The following is a 578-nucleotide window of genomic DNA, read 5'->3' on the forward strand; positions in this document are numbered from 1 at the left end:
AAGCTGTGTTACGCAGAACGAAGGTTAAGATGTAGATTTTGACTCAGATATTTTGTGAATAGAAGAAAAATATCAAGGCCAGTGGAGCGTTTGTATGATGATCCGTGATTTCTGGTGGTTATACCAAGATAAGTTGCATTGCTAAAGCATGCAGGGCAATCAAAAGACATATGCACACACACACACATACACACGCACACACACACACACACACGCACACACACACACACACGCACACACACACATACCTAAAGATATATATGTGTGTATATATATATATATATATATATATATATATATATATATATATATATATATATATTTATATATATATATATATATGGATATATATATATATATATATATATATATATATATATATATATATATATATATATATATATATATATATATATATATTATTCTTTTACTTGCTTCAGTCATTTGACTGCGGTCATGCTGGAGCACCGCCTTTAGTCGAGCAAATCGACCCCAGAGCTTATTCTTTGTAAGCCTAGTACTTATTCTATCGGTGTCTTTTGCCGAACCGTTAAGTTATGGGGACGTATACACACCAG

The sequence above is a fragment of the Octopus bimaculoides genome, chromosome 6, assembly GCF_046866305.1.
Source record: "Octopus bimaculoides isolate indiv1 chromosome 6, ASM4686630v1, whole genome shotgun sequence".
Lineage (NCBI taxonomy): Eukaryota > Metazoa > Mollusca > Cephalopoda > Octopoda > Octopodidae > Octopus > Octopus bimaculoides.